Raw genomic sequence first — 6000 nt, 5'->3', positions numbered from 1 at the left:
CAAATGACAACAGAGACACGATGACCCAAAACCTATGGGATGCAGGAAAAACAGTTCTAAGAGGGAAGTTTATAGCAATACAATCCTACCTTAAGAAACAGGAAACATCTCGAATAAACAACCTAACCTTGCACCTAAAGCAATTAGAAAAAGAAGAACAAAAAACCCCCCAAAGTTAGCAGAAGGAAAGAAATCATAAAAATCAGATCAGAAATAAATGAAAAAGAAATGAAGGAAATGATAGCAAAAATCAATAAAACTAAAAGCTGGTTCTTTGAGAAGATCAACAAAATTTATAAACCATTAGCCAGATGCATCAGGAAAAAAAGGGAGAAGATTCAAATCAATAGAATTAGAAATGAAAAAGGAGAAGTAACAACTGACACTGCAGAAATACAAAAGATCATGAGAGATTACTACAAGCAATTCTATAACAATAAAATGGACAACCTGGAAGAAATGGACAAATTCCTAGAAATGCACAACCTGCAAAGACTAAATCAGGAAGAAATAGAAAATATGAACAGACCAATCACAAGCACTGAAATTGAAACTGTGATTAAAAATCTTCCAACAAACAAAAGCCCAGGACCAGAGGGCTTCACAGGCGAATTCTATCAAACATTTAGAGAAGAGCTAACACCTATGCTTCTCAAACTCTTCAAAAATATAGCAGAGGGAGGAACACTCCCAAACTCATTCTACGAGGCCACCATCACCCTGATACCACAACCAGACAAAGAGGCCACAAAGAAAGAAAACTACAGGCCAATATTACTGATGAACATAGATGCAAAAATCCTCAACAAAATACTAGCAAATAGAATCCAACAGCACATTAAAAGGATCATACAACATGATCAAGTGGGGTTTATTCCAGGAATGCAAGGATTCTTCAATATATGCAAATTAATCAATGTGATACACCATGTTAACAAACTGAAGGAGAAAAACCATATGATCATCTCAATAGATACAGAGAAAGCTTTCGACAAAATTCAACAGCCATTTATGATAAAAACCCTGCAGAAAGTAGGCATAGAGGGAACTTTCCTCAACATAATAAAGGCCATATATGACAAACCCACAGCCAACATCATCCTCAATGGTGAAAAACTGAATGCATTTCCACTAAGATCAGGAACAAGACAAGGTTGCCCACTCCCACCACTCTTATTCAACATAGTTTTGGAAGTTTTAGCCACAGCAATCAGAGAAGAAAAGGAAATAAAAGGAATCCAAATTGGAAAAGAAGAAGTAAAGCTGTTTGCAGATGACAGGATACTATACATAGAGAATCCTAAAGATGCTACCAGAAAACTACTAGAGCTAATCAATGAATTTGGTAAAGTAACAGGATACAAAATTAACGCACAAAAACCTCTGGCATTCCTATACACTAGTGATGAAAAATATGAAAGTGAAATTAAGAAATCACTCCCATTTACCACTGCAACAAAAAGAATAAAAGTATCTAGGAATAAACTTACCTAAGGAGACAAAAGACCTGTATGCAGAAAATTATAAGACACTGATGAAAGAAAATAAAGATGATACAAATAGATGGAGAGATATACCATGTTCTTGGATTGGAAGAATCAACATTGTGAAAATGACTCTACTACGCAAAGCAATCTACAGATTCAATGCAATCCCTATCAAACTACCACTGGCATTTTTCACAGAACTAGAACAAAAAATTTCACAATTTGTATGGAAACACAAAAGACCCCGAATAGCCAAAGCAATCTTGAGAAAGAAAAATGGAGCTGGAGGAATCAGGCTCCCTGACTTCAGACTATGCTACAAAGCTACAGTAATCAAGACAGTATGGTACTGACACAAAAACAGAAATATAGATCACTGGAACAAGATAGAAAGCCCAGAGATAAACCCACGCACATATGGCCAACTTATCTTTGATAAAGGAGGCAGGAATGTACAGTGGAGAAAGGACAGCCTCTTCAATAAGTGGTGCTGGGAAAACTGGACAGGTACATGTAAAAGTATGAGATTAGAACACTCCCTAACACCATACACAAAAATAAGCTCAAAATGGATTAAAGACCTAAATGTAAGGCCAGAAACTATCAAACTCTTAGAGGAAAACATAGGCAAAAACTCTATGACATAAATCACAGCAAGATCCTTTTTGACCCACCTCCTAGAGAAATGGAAATAAAAACAAAAATAAACAAATGGGACTTAATGAAACTTAAAAGCTTTTGCACAGCAAAGCAAACCATAAAGAAGACCAAAAGACAACCCTCAGAATGGGAGAAAATATTTGCAAATGAAGCAACTGATAAAAGGATTAATCTCCAAAATTTACAAGCAGCTCATGCAGCTCAATAACAAAAAAACAAACAACCCAATCCAAAAATGGGCAGAAGACCTAAATAGACATTTCTCCAAAGAAGATATACAGATTGCCAACACAGGAAAGAATGCTCAACATCATTAATCATTAGAGAAATGCAAATTGAAACTACAATGAGATATCATCTCACACCGGTCAGAATGGCCATCATCAAAAAATCTAGAAACAATAAATGCTGGAGAGGGTGTGGAGAAAAGGGAACACTCTTGCACTGTTGGTGGGAATGTGAATTGGTACAGACACTATGGAGAACATTATGGAGCTTCCTTAAAAAACTACAAATAGAACTACCATGTGACCCAGCAATCCCACTACTGGGCATTTACCCTGAGAAAACCATAATTCAAGAAGAGTCATGTACCAAAATGTTCATTGCAGCTCTATTTACAATAGCCAGGAGATGGAAGCAAACTAAGTGTCCATCATCGGATGAATGGATAGAGAAGATGTGGCACAGGGCTTCCCTGGTGGCGCAGTGGTTGAGAGTCTGCCTGCCGATGCAAGGGACACGGGTTCGTGCCCCGGTCCGGGAGGATCCCACATGCTGCGGAGCGCCTGGGCCTGTGAGCCATGGCCGCTGAGCCTGCGCGTCCGGAGCCTGTGCTCCACAAAGGGAGAGGCCACAACAGTGAGAGGCCCGCGTACCGCAAAAAAAAAAAAAAAAAAAAAGATGTGGCACATATATACAATGGAATATTACTCAGCCATAAAAAGAAACGAAACTGAGTTATCTGTAGTGAGGTGGATGGGCCTAGAGTCTGTCGTACAGAGTGAAGTAAGTCAGAAAAAGAAAGACAAGTACCATATGCTAACACATATATGGAATCTAAGAAAAAAAATGTCATGAAGAACCTAGGGGTAAGACGGGAATAAAGACACAGACCTACTAGAGAATGGACTTGAGGATAAGGGGAAGGGGACGGGTAAGCTGTGACAAAGTGAGAGAGTGGCATGGACATATATACACTACCAAACATAAAACAGATAGCTAGTGGGAAGCAGCCGCATAGCACAGGGAGATCAGCTCGGTGCTTTGTGACCACCTAGAGGGGTGGGATAGGGAGGGTGGGAGGGAGGGAGATGCAAGAGGGAAGAGATATGGGAACATATGTATAACTGATTCACTTTGTTATAAAGCAGAAACTAACACACCATTGTAAAGCAATTATACTCCAATAAAGATGTAAAAAAAAAAAACCTGATGCCCTGATGTTTGGGCTTTAGTAGGCTTGTATGCTTGGCTTTCTTTGGTTACCTATCCAGCATCCACCGCCCCTCAGATTTTGCTTTCAAAAACCACCCCATGTAGAGAAACCACATGGTCTTAATGGGACCGACCCTGCCCCCAGCTCCAGAATAGGTAATCTCATACTCTTGCTACATGGGCAGGCTCCAGCCGCTCAATGTGTGGTTTCCTCTGACCACTGTGATTAATTCAGGATGGTCCACTCAGAGTAAAGCTAGGGACTTAATGTTTAAAGGCTAATTCTTTGGGGGTTCTTTTGGCCTCACCACACGGCTTGCAGGGTATTAGTTTCCCGACAAGGGATCAAATCTGGGCCCACGGCAGTGAAAGTGCCGAGTCCTAACCACTGGACCGCCAAGGAACTCTCAAAGGTTTGTTCTTTTTGATATGAATGAGCAAGGGGATATGTAACCTCAAGGGCTGCTTTCATCCATCTCATAGCCATGAGATAGGACAGCCTTAGAAGACAACTGACACATGGAGAGGGCAGAGCTGAGAGAATTAGAGAAAGGGAAACAGTGTCCTGGTCAAACCATACATGGGCTTTGTCCTACCACTGGACTGTTTTCAATTATGTGAGCTAATAATTCCCTGTATCTTTTTGAGCATAGAAAGCATCTAATTGATACTGCTTAGGACATACATTAATAAAACAGGAATTAACAAATGCCATAAAAGAAAATGAGAAGAAAATACAATGAATTCAGAGAAAGAATACTTGAAATGAGGGGATTAATAAAGACTCTATGGAGATGACATGAGCTGAGCTTAATTTAATTGTAACAGTTACCAATTATTGGTGTCTTACTATATCCAGGACTTGGGCTAGCATTTTTCATGCATTGGCTCATTTAATCCTCAAAACAACCCTATGAAGTGGTTACTTTTTATGAAATGAGACTAACATTTGTTCTTTCTTCCAGAATAAAGCACTTCAATTCCCAGCTAAGGACATGACCACCTGTAATAAAGATTTCATTTCCCAGCCTCTCTTGAGGTATGGCTACAAGACAAAATTCAGGCCACAGAGATTAAGCACAACTATATGGACTTCCAAGTTTTCTTAAAGTTAGGGGCAAGCCTCTTATGCCTTCCTGCTTTCTGCTGGCTGGGATGCAAAGGTCATGGCAGGAGGCCAAGCAGCCACCCTGGATAGTGAGGAAGCCACACGCTGAGGATGGTAGCAAAGAGCCTGGGTCCCCTGACCATGTTGAGAAGGCTCTCTGCCCAACCTGGTCTGCCTACCTTGATTGCTTTTGAGAGAGAAAACTTCTATCTCACAATAAGCCAGAAAGAACATTTTGCATTTTCTTTCACACAGAGCTGAATCGAGGTCAGACTGATCCATTAATATTATCTCCATTTACAGAAATGAGGGGGAAAGCTTACCCAGTTATAGCCAGTGTAAGCCAGGATTCAAACACACTTTTGATTCCTTACATTGGGGTTCCAACCCTCACCCAGATTGCCTTGAGAAGTACATAGGATTTGTACAGAAGGTGGTAGAAGGCCTTGCATTTTTCTTACAGACAACCCAAGATTTTCTATGGTAGTGAGGATAATTTAAGACAGGGAATGATTCTTTCATTTTATTCCTGAATTGGCACAGTCTCCCTCAAATCCCCACAGTCTGTCTTTGGAACCAATAACCATGGCTGCTGCCCCTGAGGCTACTGGGAAGACAGTGATTTGGCTCCTTGTTGCCCAAGGTAAACATGTGCTGGGAGCACAACCCAATCACCTCTCCTCCATCTAGGAAAGTCACATAGGTCAGATGACAGCGACTGCTTAGGCTGGCACTTGGCATCAGTCTGAGCTTTGATGCTGTGACTCAGGCAGAAAAATGAAATTATCAGGGAAAACAAGGAAGGGCAGGTCAGGGATTCTGAAATACTCCTCAGCAACTCCAGAGCAAAGCTGCAAGACTGCCTTCTGCTTTAGATGTTGTGAACTACTACAGTATGGTTCAAAGTGTTCTCCTTCAGCAGATGAAGACCATCATGGTAAAAGTACAATGTATGTGTATGAAGTCCAATGTACTGTCCAAACGTACAGCAAGTCCTGGGAACACTTACTGAACGGAATTAATTACACACGTGATTACTGAGGAAGATGCTTCAGGACAACTTGGGAAAACTGTCTATTTACAACTGGCAAAACAACAACTAACCATGAATTTGGTCTCTCTAAGACTAGGCCTGCTTTCAGGAGACCTTAGTGGGTTGAGTTCCGTGCTGGAAAAGGCTCTAAAGGACTGTTAGTCCACTGAATCTGCTCTGGAATCCCACGTGCGCAGGATCTGAACAAATTGCTGTGTGCCAACTGGACGATTCAGATCCTTCAGCAGATAAGCAAAGAAATCAGACTTCAGAGC

The sequence above is a fragment of the Mesoplodon bidens genome, assembly GCF_964165515.1.
Source record: "Mesoplodon bidens genome assembly, chromosome: 13".
NCBI classification, from domain to species: Eukaryota; Metazoa; Chordata; class Mammalia; order Artiodactyla; family Ziphiidae; genus Mesoplodon; species Mesoplodon bidens.
Note: the sequence above shows the minus strand (reverse complement) of the source record.